Source organism: Canis lupus, chromosome 32 (assembly GCF_048164855.1).
Source record: "Canis lupus baileyi chromosome 32, mCanLup2.hap1, whole genome shotgun sequence".
NCBI classification, from domain to species: Eukaryota; Metazoa; Chordata; class Mammalia; order Carnivora; family Canidae; genus Canis; species Canis lupus.
In genome coordinates this window covers 9,809,706-9,823,189 of record NC_132869.1, presented here as the reverse complement: position 1 = coordinate 9,823,189, position 13,484 = coordinate 9,809,706, and the positions used below count along the sequence as shown (strand labels likewise).

At 37.6% G+C, this 13,484-nt stretch overlaps 1 long non-coding RNA gene across 2 annotated transcripts in view; it reads right to left on the bottom strand.

Moving 5' to 3' along the window:
• Positions 1–2,427: 2,427 nt before the first annotated feature.
• Positions 2,428–13,484, bottom strand: part of LOC140622996 (uncharacterized) — a 45,889-nt gene continuing 34,832 nt past the window's right edge. For both annotated transcript variants that reach the window (XR_012022667.1, XR_012022666.1), the window contains 2 exons: positions 5,449–6,528; positions 2,428–4,407 (listed from right to left, as the gene is read on the bottom strand). This is a non-coding gene — a long non-coding RNA (uncharacterized lncRNA). The remainder of the gene's footprint in view (positions 4,408–5,448; positions 6,529–13,484) is intronic.

The following is a 13,484-nucleotide window of genomic DNA, read 5'->3' as shown; positions in this document are numbered from 1 at the left end:
CTGAGATCCCTGAATTTCATGCCCTTACATACATATAATCAGATTCTCATTATTTTTGAGGACATCTGACTGCTTTTCAAACTTGACAGGCCCCTTGGTGTTCTTTAAGATCAAATTTTGATAAACTTACAACTCCAATGTGGTATGCCCACTCTTCTACCTGTCATATAGTTCAGAAAGGAGATGTACCAACATGTTATTTAGAGTAATCAGAAGTTTTATCCAACTTATTGACTCTGTTTCTTCCCAAATGTAAAACAGAATTTTACTTCTCAACATAAAATTTCTGTTATTTATGATGTGGCTAAAGAAAAGATGAGAAGTCCTGGAAATGGAATCTGTTATTGCTTGGATAATAAAAACTAAGGACCTTCTTTGGGGAAAAAATGGACAATGATAAAATGCTTTGATTTAGGGTTTGGCTGTGATGTCAAGGTCAGCCAATGAGTGCAAAGAGAATCTGAGAAAAATACAGAGATAAATAGAAGCAGATGTTTGGAAAGTCTTCCTGAATATTGCTAGTGAAATTGTATGGTTAGTTATCGAAATTTCATGGTTACATCTGTCATGCTAATAAGGTTATAATGAAAGGCATGTAAATTGGTGTTTAAAAAAACTTATTAGAACTGTGGTCAACTGTACTGTACCGTGGGAGTGGCATTTTCTGAATTATGCTGCAAATTTTGTACCTAATTTTGTACTTTGAGCTCAAGTCTTTGTCAGGGTATTTCTCAGAGAGGTCAGCCTCTATGGACTCCTACTAACTCAAGATCTTTATTTCAAATTAATATAAGAGAGAAATCTGATGAGAAGGGGAAAGGAAGTAAAGTTGAAAAGTTTTGGCTTCTGATTGGACAGCATCTGTGTTCCCAAAACAAATTTCTTTGTACCTTTAGTTGTTTGTGATTGCAGGAAATAAAAAATTTCTGTCTTAGGCTAACCAAAGGTTGTCATTAAATTAGAAAATTTACAAGAAGAAAGAAGGAGCCAGAATAAAAGATAGCAAAGATGTGAACTAGTGGGTCTGTATTAATCAAAGTCTTAATGAAAAATAGATGACCCATTCAAAGCAGATAATCTGAGGAGAGTTTATTTAAACTGGTGGGATTGCAGGTGTACTTTCAAGGATGCTTTACTTCCAGGCCTGAAAGTTTGAGAGGAGGAGGTTGCTACAACCCAGAGGAGAGAATCTGTGGAGAAGGCTGTCTCAAGAGGTCCTTTGGAGGACCAGAGACCTTTGTTAAGAAAGGACATAGCAAAACTGAGTGACTTCACTGGGACAGACCTGGGGAAATAAATATCTTGAGTTCACTCTCTGTTCTCCCTACCATATCCTGTTGTTTTTTTCCCATTGGCTGGAAAGAGTTAGAAACCAAGGGGAATGAAAACAGTTCCTGTCATCCACACAGGGCCACCTGTCTTCAGGAGCAGAAAGTGGATGAAGAAGTGTGGGAGGTGAAGAGGACCATAAAGCTGCTAAACACGCTGAAATCTTAACTAGGATCCAAAGCAAAAATAGAAAATCAGATACAAAATCCATACCATCAACAATTAAAAAAACATGTCATTTTCTATGGAGTTATTCTAGAGGGTTCTAAATTTAGGTGACATTCTGCAAAATTGTCCAACTCACCAAATAATTACCTATTGTGTAATATTGTGGGAGGGGCACCTGGGTGGCTCAGTGGTTGAGTGTCCTTCAGCTCAGGTCGTGATCCCAGGGTCCTGGGATCGAGTCCTACAACAGGCTTCCTGCATGGAGTCTGCTTCTCCCTCTGCCTATGTCTCTGCCTCTCTCTGTGTGTCTCTCATGAATAAATAAATAAAATCTTAAAAAAATAATATTGTTGGATATATAGCAATTAAATTTAGGAAGTACCTGGGAAAAATAATTTTGGTTTTAGAAGTTGGCCCAAACTATTCTGAAAATAAATAAAATAGATAATAGAATGATCTGTAAAGGCAACTCTTTATTGAAATAATTAAAATGCTTTGAATTTTGTTAAATTTTTTTTATACTGTGTTCCACCAGTATAAGTAGACGCTTTATGAAAAAAGTAGTTGCAGACCATTAATAGAGGTTTGAAAGAGAGGATCAAATACTGCTTTGTCCCATTCAGAATTATATAGTGATGTGTCAGGAGGATATTCCAGAAGCCCAAGTTTTATGGTGATGAAGTACAAGGAAAAGCATCAGGAACTGGCATTCTAAACTGAGTACATACAGCTTGGACCATGAATGGTTCTTGTTCATGGAGATGGAATCTAAGAGAAGGTAAAGAAAAGCTAGTACATGTCATCTTATCCTGGTCTTGACGGGTGTTTTTTCTAGATGAATGGACTGTCAGAGGAATCTGTTGTGGAAGCAATATTCTCATTATCTGTTCTAATATCTTGAAAAACAAATCTGACAAAAGACACAGCCAATAGTGCAAAGATTTGCATAACTCTCTTTGGAGAAATCTTTATTTTTGTAAATATAATATTGGATAAAGTGGGGACAATATAGTACTAGACACATAGTAGCATTAAGAAATGACATTGCATGTTGTGTTGTAATTTATAAAGTTTCAAAAGATGGAATTATTAAAGTCTCACAACAATGCTATGAGGCATGACCTCCTCTATAGGTTTGAAATGGAAAACCAGGGAGATTGAGAATGTTTTCCAGCTTACCAACTGGTAAATATTCTTGTGGGAATGGTGATTCGAGTGAGTAAGAATCAAATATGAAAACATTAAAGCCTTCTAAATGTATTTTTATATCAAGTCAAACATCTTTGTTTACTAATTTTTATTGAACGCCTTTTGCATTTATGGTGCACACAACAAATGTTTGCTGATGAATGAATGAGTGACTGCATTAACAAATGATACACACAAGAACACTACCTTGTGCTCATTTGGCTCCCAAGAATGCGTATTCTTGAGATAGCACACACAAATTTAGAAGATATATAGTGCAGGATTCCCTGAAAGTTACTTCGATGGCCATGGATGTGTTTGCGTAGGTGGGAAAGATGTGGCCATCGCAGAGCAGTGCAAAGAGCTCCTGGTGGTCAGGTACCCAGTGGCTGTCGGTGCATGCTGGCTTGCAGGAGTCAGAGATGTGTGGCAGTTTAAGGACAGTCTACCTCTCATGCTGCCTGGGAAGTCTGGAGGCCTGATGAGCCACCATGATAGGCACTGATGATCACAAGCAGGCAGCGAGCATCCGTAACCTGAAGGTAGAAAACCCTACACTCATGTGTCAGAGGTCAGATGACAGCTTGGCAGCCTTGGGCATGTACTTATTCCATGTGTACTACATTTGTCTGTAAGACCAGGAATGATGCAGTGTCATTGCTGTGCAGTTTTTGCACTAGAATCCTCTTGGGTTGTTGTCAGTATTCATCATTTTCACCTTTTCACAGCCTTTCTTAGCACTGTACAAAACAATTTGGTTCAGTTAGTAGACTAAGAGTGTGCCTAGTGGTAGAAACCCTTTTGTGCCTTGTTAACCAGCCTGTGGGGGTCTACTCAAACTGCCAGATGGATTTTTGGGAGTCCCTCTACTTCTTTAAACCTGGAACATGCCTTCAGTACCAGGAAATCTTTGGAGAGGAGTCAAAGAAGTATCTGTCTTGATTAATCCAGAATGCTGCCTCTAATGTCACCATTGTGTGTTCAGACATTCCTTCATGACTTTGACTGGACTTCTGAAGCCCTAGAAGGAGACGCTTTGAGAATAGAACAAAACTTCCTTTACTGTGCTTGGCAAAACCCGATTAAGGAAGTAAAGCTCCACCGAACCCATATGACCCCTCAAGTCCATTGCCAGGACCTCCCAAACTCCAGTGTGAATTGAGAATGGCCACAACATGACAAAAACTTGTAAATATCCCACTTATTCCTCCTGGAAGACCTTGAATCCTGTCTGACTGAGAAAAACACTCTGGGCTAGTACAGGCCCTAGACAGGAAGCACTGCCACCAGCCGTGAGGGTAGAATTCCAGGAACTTCACCTTGAACTGTCACCAGGTAGAGAATACCTTAATACCTCTGACAGCTGGCGACTTGGTTTCTTTCATGACATGAACACAGGGTTTGGAGCTGGGCAGATCAGAGTTTGAAGCCCTCTGCTGTCACTAAAGAGGAGTAGCGTTTTAGGCAAGTTTCTTAATTTCTCTAGGCTTCAGTATCCTTCTAAACTGGAGATAATAATATGTATCTTAAAGGTCTCTGAGGTGTTCATGGGCAGACTCACAGTGTGGGGACAAATGGGCTCCACAGGTATTCCAACTATGAACATAATCTCCAGGATTTTCATAGTGTCTCTCCGTAGGTGCCCAAATGGCTTTCCACTGCATGGTCTCCTTGAGCCTCACAGTAGTCCTGTGAGAGCATTAAGAACATCTCGGGATGCCACTATAGAAAAAAAAAAAAAAAAGAAAAGAAAAGAAAAGAAAAGGAAAGTATGGTCCTGGGAAACTCTGACTTTTTTCTCACATCAAACCATCAGGTAGAACCAAGACTGATTGTTCCACCTAATACTTTATCCAGGAAACTTTGCTAAATCGTATTTTGTAAACATTCTTACAGTATCTGAACAGAAGAAAGTCCAATGAGATATAAGGAGGAAGAGCGGTTCTACCTGAGGCTAGCCGGTGAGAAGAATTCATAGAGTCACCTCTGAGGCTGCAGGTTGCTAGTCATGCCAGTACTACTCCTGCTGGAAAAATAATATTTCTCCTCCCCCCCATACCCTTAATCTAATTAAAATGATTTAATCAACTTTACTGTTAGAGTTATCAGCTGTGCTCATTGAGAGAAATGGCATTATGAAATATTATGAAGCCATTAAAAACAGTGAGGCAGATCTATCTGTATGGACTGAGATAGGAAGGATATCTATGAGATATGGTTTATTGAAGTCTAGAATAATATGCATAATGTGATTGCATTTTTGAAAAAGTAATACATGCATTTTATATGGTGGACATACTATATGAGCTCAGTAACATTGCACATCAAACTGTGGCTCGAATTTGTCCCTGAGAGTGTGCTTGGAATGGGGAATAGGTAAAGGACTTAAATGCTTTTTATTCACTTGTTTCATTTACATTTTTACAATTAAAATGCATTATTCCCTTTAGATTTATTGAAGTTGCTGTCAGCTTACCTTTGGCGATTACTACTAGCCAGTAGACCCCATTAATAGGCGAAATAAAATGAGCTATAATCATTTCAAAAAATTAAATAAATAAAATATGTTATTCTCCTAAAATTATGGAATACCAAAAATTGATGAAAAGAAAAGAAAAATCTAGTGCCATACCTAGTTTCTAGCACATATTTAGGTGGGTATTTATTGAATAGGAACTCAATAATATATTTCCTTACACAGTAATAATGATAAAAATAATAATAATTAAAAAAAATAATAATAAAAATAATAATACTCCTCACATTTAAATTCCCCTTTATAATTTGTAAGGTCTTTTAGAATCATTATGTCATTTGGATTTTGCCCACAAACCTCTGAGTTGGGCAGAGAAGAGCATCTTACAAATTAGGATTTTGAGATTTTCAGAGATTAAATCATTTTTCCAAGGTCACATGTAAGTGGCACTGGGACAACACTATTGTTACTTGACTTTTTATTCTTTAATCAGAGATCTTTCAAGTCCCCTCTGTGTGCTGTGTCCCCTGCTCTCTCCACTATACCACGTGCACTATAGCTTGCAAATAAAGATAGGAAAATGTAGAAGCATCACCAAGTCAGGGCCTAAATGAAGCTAACAGTTCCTAACAAGTAGACCACACTAGGATGCAAATCTTATTTTGTTTACTTTCACTGTGTGGGTTTCTAATATTCTGCAAGCTATGGCAGTCCATATTTGCTAACTCCAAGTTACAGGTTGCTTTTCTGAAAGGTGGATTTACTGGTTTCAGCTTCAGCTTTTCCTTTATATCATTTACTTTAAAGGGAAGCCATTTTGTGGCTTTGAGCTCATCTTTCACTTAAGCAGATAATTGAATGCCCACACAACCCTCTGTTTCTGTCTTCCATAGCAGACTTTCCTTCATTTTTGTACAGAGGAAGAGGAAAGGATTGGGTATAAAGGATAGGCCAACATCCCTGAGACTAAGGAAATTGATAAACTCATCTCTGAAGAAAAATCCTTTTGCTATGATGTCTCAATTAACTTAATTTTTGTGGTCTGGCTTTGCAAACAGAAACCTGAGACCATGGATGTGCTCCCAATGAAACACTAGGAAGGTGCAAGCAAGTGAACTCTGGTGTTGGCTGGGTAGGCACATGCCCTGGGGAACTGGAGGGCAAGCTCTGTCCACAGTTCTCCATGGATGAAAGGCAGTGCAGGCTAGTACAATTGCTTCTCAGGACTCCTGATGGAGAGGGATGGGTGAGGAGAGGATTGAGTACTCCAAAGCAATGGGGTGGAGGAAAAACTGGTCCAAAGGACTGGTATATGTTTACACATCCATTCTTTCATTTTCTTCATATTTATTGAGTATAGGTCCAACCTGCGATACAGATAAAAGATTATGAAACAGGGTACTTGCCTTCCTGAACAATATTCTAGGGTGAAGATGGGCAAAAACCCCAATTTTAAAAAATTAATTACAGATCATGATAAATGTTAAGCATAAAATAAACACAGTGCTATATTAGTTAACAACAGTGAAGTAAAGGTAAAGCCATGCATAGATGGGGAGGTCAGGAAAAATCATAAAGGCAAAAATGATAAGCCTCTGCCTGGTATCACTCCCATCGCTACTGCAGACTGAACTGAACTGTCTCCTCCTCCGTCAAGCCATAATACTGGTCTCTCCTAAAGACAAGGAGTAAGATGCCTAAAACAATCATTCCTCCAAAGCCATGTAATTAACTACTGTGACGTGTTAGCTAATTTTGTGATGTGGCATTGTCATGAATTGTTCTCTCTTGCCAAGGAAAAGCAATTTCCTCCTTCTTTACCTTAACCTTTCTCGCTTCTTAACTATGGCCACTTCATTTCCAACCTCCCTAGAGAAGAAAGTGGAAATATCAGAAAGGGAGACAGAACGTAAAGACTGCTAACTCTGGGAAACGAACTAGGGGTGGTAGAAGGGGAGGAGGGCGGGGGGTGGGAGTGAATGGGTGACGGGCACTGGGTGTTATTCTGTATGTTAGTAAATTGAACACCAATAAAAAAAAAATAAAAAATAAAAAATAAAAAAAAAAAAAAGAGAAGAAAGTGGAGTTCCCTTGGTGGTGACCACTGTGCATTTGTAGGGATTGGGGGAACAGCAGGAGGCTGCTGGATCTGTGACTTCGTCTAGTGGCTTTGTGCTCAGGGAGAAGATAATAGGCTTAACTGACAACGGGATGGATTCAAGTTAGGAACAAAGGAAGCCTTCGTGGCTGCAAAGAATCACCAGGACACATGACCACTGGAAGCATAGAGTTCCATTCCTAAATAGTTATGCGGTGAACTCTCTAAAATTATTTTGGTGCAATCCTAACTTTGGGGAAGGAAACAGTCTTCAGCAGACTTCAGTCTCTTCAGGTCCTATGAAGCTATAATATGGAATGTGGCATTTTTTACCTCCTTTATTAATATATTATTGCATTCTAAAGTTTTCCATTAGATTCAACCAACAGTGCAAAAAACAGTATATATTTGGAATTTCTTCTGATAGTCTTTTTTGGGACAAACTTTTTAATTGCATGAGCTTTTCCAGATGTGAGGCTCACTCTATGGGAAATAACAAAGAATTTGTGAATTAAGTAAACTATCCTGCCTTTATGCTCTTTTTTTTCCGTGTGGTTGTATATTATAAATAGAACGTTGAGGTTAATCATCTCAATTACTAGAAAATGCATTCTTAGAATTATTTTGCTTGATAAAAATAATTTTTTAAGGAAAAAAGAAAAGCAGCTGTTCTACATTTATAACAAGATTGGTGTTAAATATTTAAAATCTCTGTATTGAGTCAACCTGGTTTCATCAAAAATTATGCTTCAGACACATTTCACCTATTTACTGCTGACTTGCTTGACCTTTTTGGCTTGATGCTAATACTATTCTATCCAGATTTGAAATACTGACATTTTCCTGACCTAAGTGATGACAATCCTTATAGTCTGTTCTGATGGAATGAGTGTTTGGTGTTCTTTCTGTATGAATTATCCACAGAACTGTTCTAAGCTGCACCTTCATGCTACTGAGGCTTCTTTCCTTCTTTACTGAGGGCATCTGGTTTCCTTGGAACGATTCTAGAAGGCTTTAAACTATCATAGGAGTGAAGAGCTTCTCCAGCAAGGCCTCTTTATGAGAATACCCATGTCTTGGGACAAAGTCTTAGACTCCTATCTCACAGGGAGAAGGTGAATTTATTCTTGGTCATTCCTGAGACACATCAGCAGATGGTCAGCCTGGGGCTGATGCTTCTTGACCTTCCTTCACATTGGATTATGGGAAGTACCATAATGTTGGAGAAAACATTTGGTTTGCACATATTCCACCACTGTAGTGGAACATTATTTAGCTGGGGCTGTGATCATGATTCAGAAAATTTACATTTTTCTGGCATAGGGAGCCAAGTCCTGGAGGGAATCAGGAAGCAGGCCTGATGGGCATCAGCATAAGGACTACAGGGATAAAATATTCTCATTCTCTTTTACATTTTTTTTCTAATGCATTTGCCTGGAGAGCTGTAACTGGATATTATGCTCATGTCTACTGTCATTAAGAATAGAAAAAAAAAGGAAGAAGTGGTGTCCTTGGCAAAAATGGTTAAAATAAATACAAGTTTGGTGTATAGATAAGATGTCTGCAACCTAAAGAATTTAAGATTTAGGTAGAACTGCTGTACTGGAGCACCTAACACAGATAGAAAAGATATTCATGTACCTCTATTCAGATATTTCTATAAAGTTCCCCCAGTTTTCTAGCCCAGTGAAGACAAGCATGTTGGCAAGTAGGTTGGTTCAGGAAAGATAAAAATATTTATAAACCATGTGTTTTTACATTTAAAATGAAAGCAATTTTATTCAATTCTGTAATTATAATTCTTTTGATTTAGATTATTAACTCAAGAACTTGAATGAGAACACAGGTATTGCTCTTTATTTATTGCAATATTAACATTTGGGTAGGTTTAAAAAGAAAGTGTAAGGCAGCTTTCTTATTTCTTTCTCCTTATGACTGGAAGAGGTGCACACAGTTAAAGGTATACAGGTTGCCCATTCTGTAGAGGTCTTTTTCTTGCTTTTTGGTTTACTCCTTTCCTCTCCTGATAAGGAGAACTTGTAGTCAAATTATTTACTTCACCTCTGTCGGGCTCAGTTCCCTCCTTAAAAAATTCTCAAGTCTCTTCCATTTGTAACATTCAATGCTTTCAAGGCTTAAAAGGAAAATTGAAGTCCTAACGGCCATCATCATTAGGATGAGCTGCCTCAAATTGATGTTTACTCTGTACTTCTTTGGACCCAAACAAGGTCAATCTGAAGAAGCAAGGGGGCAGGCGGAGTCAGAAAAGAGGCTGCAAAAGACCTGCCCAAAATCAGAGCTTACATTCTGGTGACAACTGGACCTTTCCAAGACACATCAGACTGCATGGAAGGCAAGCTCATTTCCATTCTCCTCCCCCTGCCTGCCCTCCCCTGACCCCAAACCCCAGCTTGTCTTGATTTAGTTTTAAGATAATTAAGAAAAAATATTTTAAATATCCAGATATTTGTAAAGACTTAGTTCTACATACCTATAAATGAGGTAACTTAAATTATTTATTTATATTTTGAGAAGGCAGATAATGTGTGAGGGGGGGAGGAATGAAGAAAGATCTTTTAATTTTGGAAATGAAGAGAGAGATCTCCAAAGGAGAAAGTACAGTTGACCCTTGGATAATGTGAAGGTTAGAGATGCCAATTCCATGCATAGTCAAAAATCCCTGTATAACTTTTGCCTTTCTAAAATCTTTTACCAAGAGCCAACTATTGACTGGAAGCCTTACCAGTAATATGAACAATCAATTAACGCATATTTTGTATGTTATATGTATTATATATCATTTTCTTACAATAAAGTAATCTAGAGAAAGGAAAGTGTTGTTAAGAAAATTGTAGGAAAGAGAAAATACATTTATATACTGGAGTGTATTTATTTTTTTTAAATCTCCATATAAGTGGACCCACATAGTTCAAACCTGTGTTTTTCAAGGATCAACTATAAACAGAGGTGATAGTTTGGGACTATGGATAAAATTATATTTTAAGAAAGGACTCATTTATAGTGAGAAACTCAAATTAATTGTTTAAGATGAATGTAAAAGGGATGATTGAAGTTCGATATGTATATTTAGCCAGCATCCATTGAGACATTCTTATGTTGTGTTTTTGCTAGATTTTTGGAAGTTAATGACAGGATGTCTGCCCTTAAGGAACCTTGAGTAATAGAAGAGACAAGTGAGTGAACAAAGTGACAAGGTAGCATGAGGGGCTAGCACAGAATATTATGGGAGTAGAAGGTTGATGATACCAAGTCTTAAAACATTAGGAGATCTGGCCAAGTCTTAAAACGTTAGGAATTCTACCAGAAGAAGAGAGAGGGCATTCTAGAACAGCAAGTGCCAAGAAGAAGATTGGGGATAGGTGTTCAAGAAGGCAGTAAGGGTACTGCAGGCACTTCCAAGCTTCTGAAACCTATAAGACATATGAAGAAATGAAGGCAAAGGCATTTATGGGGGTAGGCAAGGTCTTGGTTATGGAGGCCTATACCAGGGTAATGAGTTGGGCTTTTTTTGTTAGGGTTGGGGTTTTATAATTAGGTATTTCTTAGGAAGATGATACTGACTCAGATGGTCCTGATTTTATTGAATAACTTGACTTTCTGGACATACCTACCATAATGAGCAGCACAGGGCATTGGAATTATACTGAGAAATAGGTAAGGGAAATACCCAAGATTCTAACATTAACCCCCCATGCCTGCACATCTGTGACCTCAAACATATGGAAAAATAAGATTATTTAAAAAAAATAATAGGAAATGCTCCTCTCTGTGCCAGGACTGCATACTTATGCCTTGCTAATGGTTATACTTTAGGGATCAATGACTAAAGCATGGTTCTTATGCTCTTATGCCACTAGAATAGAAGAATATTTCTTCCTTCCCTTTCTTTGTAACTATGGACAAATCAAGTGACCTTATATTCACACATAATCATAACTCATAGAAACCCACCCACTGTGGGAAACTGAGGCTCAAGCCCTTGCTCCAACATGAAATGGGGAAACCACAAGAGTCAACATGGCTTGTTCCTGCCCTGTTGGCAGAACCATTCTCAAATGGCCTTTCAGATGTTGTGCCTGCCTTTGCTTGTTGGCAAGTTTCAAAATGCCTGGGATTAATCAGCTGACTTTCCCTATAGCTTTCAGCATGGGCTGGGCAATTCCTTTGAAAAGTCTTGGTCTGACTTTTTTATGTGTCACTTTGATAAGGTGTTAGGTGAAATCTTGGAGACTTTCCTGCTCAGTCAGAATAAACGTGTTACAAAGTGAATCACTAGAGAAATATTTTGACAGTAATGTTGTTTGAAGTATTACTTCTTCCATTAATGAAGGGAAGGCCCATATCACCCCTTGCTATTCTGTTCAGCTCTGGTTATCTGAAAAGCTATTTAGTGCAATGACATTTAACCAAACTTTCAAAGTTGCTTACCCACTGTCATTGACTGGACTTGGTTGCTGAGAGAGTCACTAAATGGATCATTTAGTGATAATGACCATAGATAGGCTTGAAGTAAATGACTCCTTGCTGTACAAGCAAGGGAGCCTTTGTAATGACCAAAAACTGATGAGTCACCAGAAAGCTTTTTTTGTTTTTAAATTTTCATTTGACTTGTCATCATTTCCTTTACCACATTGCTCTTGAAATAGTGAAAACCCATGCAAAGGTAGACTTTTGTGAACACAGTAAAACCATGAATTAGATTAGGCTATAGGCTGAGCCACATTATTTATTGTAAACAAATCATTAGGGTTCTACCTTTCTATATTGGTGGTTCTCAGAGTGTTGTTCACTCTGGGGGATGTCCCAGATTCTTCTGCATGGTTCATGGAGCCAAAACACTTTTCATAATAATAATATATTATTTGCCTTTTGATCTCTGTTGACATCTTCACTGGATGTACAAAAGCAGTGATGGGTAAAACTGCTGGTGCATAAGCAAAAATCAAAGCAGAGCACCAAAACGTGTTAGCAACCATTGTATTCTTCACTACTATGTTTGCAGTGGAAAAAAAATGATTCTGCTTTCACGTAAAGTTGTCCTGATGAAGCAGGAAGAAAAGATTAATCTTATTCAATCTTCACTTTTGAGTACCTTTGTTTGTTTTACTATGCTATGTGACAAAATTGGAAATAAAGGATAAAGTGCCTCACCTGCACACTGAAGTATGGTGATTGTCTAAAAACGAAGGTGTGCACTTATTTGAGTTCAAACTAAACTAGATATGCTTTTAATGGGACACTCTTTTCATTGAAAAAATGACAAATTATAGTTATCCAGACACGGGTATTTGGGAGACATTTTCTCAAAATTAACAAAGTCAGCCTGTTACCTGAAAGAACACGACTGTGGAATTTGTTGCTAATAATAGAATTTAAGCTTTCAAGTAAAATTAGATTTTTGAAAACTTATCTGTGTCTGTCACCAGGAGCTTGACTGCTTCCCAGTATTAAAACTATTTTCTGATAAGATTAGTGGTATAATGAATATAATTTTTTGATATAGGGTCATTATATCATTATATGTTATAGATGTAATATGTTTATGTATAACATTACAGATTATATATTAGATGTGTAAAAATCTTGGAAAATCTTGGAAGACTTGCACAATACAATGAATTAGCAATTTACCTACTCAAGGGTAAAAGATCCATTCAAAGTGCCAAAAGGTGACAGCATTTCAGTGTACAAATGCATGGGAAGATTCATTGATATGGTTTCATATTCCATATTGCAGCTGATCCTTAAGAAACAGTGCTTGTCAGGTTGTGATTGTGTCATGATTATCTAAAAAAGGTATTAAAACACTCTTCCCTCTTCCAACTACATATCTGTTTGAAGCAGGATTTCATTCATATGTTTCAATGAAAACAACATATTGGAACAGATTAAATGCAGATTAAATGTTGAACAGATCAAAATCAGATTAACTAAGAGAATCCAACTGTTCTTCTATTATGAGATTTTTTTTTGTTTTAGAAAATAAGGCTGTTTTCACAAAAGATTTTAATTATGTTGACATATAAAGAAAAACCTATTTTAAAATAAATTAACAAATACTTTTAAAATTTTAAGTTGTTGGATGCCTGGGTGGTTCAGTCAGTTGAGCATCTGACTTTTGATTTTGGCTCAAGTTACGATCTCAGCCCCGTGTCAGGCTCCATGCCCAGCACGTGAATCTGCTTGAGGTTCTCCCTCTCCCTT